The following is a 421-nucleotide window of genomic DNA, read 5'->3' as shown; positions in this document are numbered from 1 at the left end:
GCATGCAGCATACATCTCAAGCACATTTCCCCTCCTGACATCACTGGATTAACAATACAAAATGATGACAATCATAATAACAAACAAACAAACAGAAACAAATAAAAAATCATATAGTTAAATAATTCACTAATTATTAATCAGAACAAGGGAAACTGGGCCCCAATGGCAGCCTGGTCAGCCAGCCTGAAGACATGCCTTAAAGGTTTTTCACTTGCTTGCCATTAATAAACTGCCACTCAAAAGCAGGCTTAAAATCTCTTTTTTTTGTATCATTTCCTAAAATTTTATGTATGCTGCAGTCAAAAGCTGAGAGATCAAAGTAAACATATTTCCTGTGTGTCTACAATTTCAGTTGTCAAATGCATGCAAATCCTGCATATGGCTCATCATGGCACAAAGAAATCCCACTTTGACTAGT

Source organism: Penaeus monodon, chromosome 21, assembly GCF_015228065.2.
Source record: "Penaeus monodon isolate SGIC_2016 chromosome 21, NSTDA_Pmon_1, whole genome shotgun sequence".
Classification (NCBI taxonomy): domain Eukaryota; kingdom Metazoa; phylum Arthropoda; class Malacostraca; order Decapoda; family Penaeidae; genus Penaeus; species Penaeus monodon.
This window is presented reverse-complemented; position numbering follows the sequence as displayed.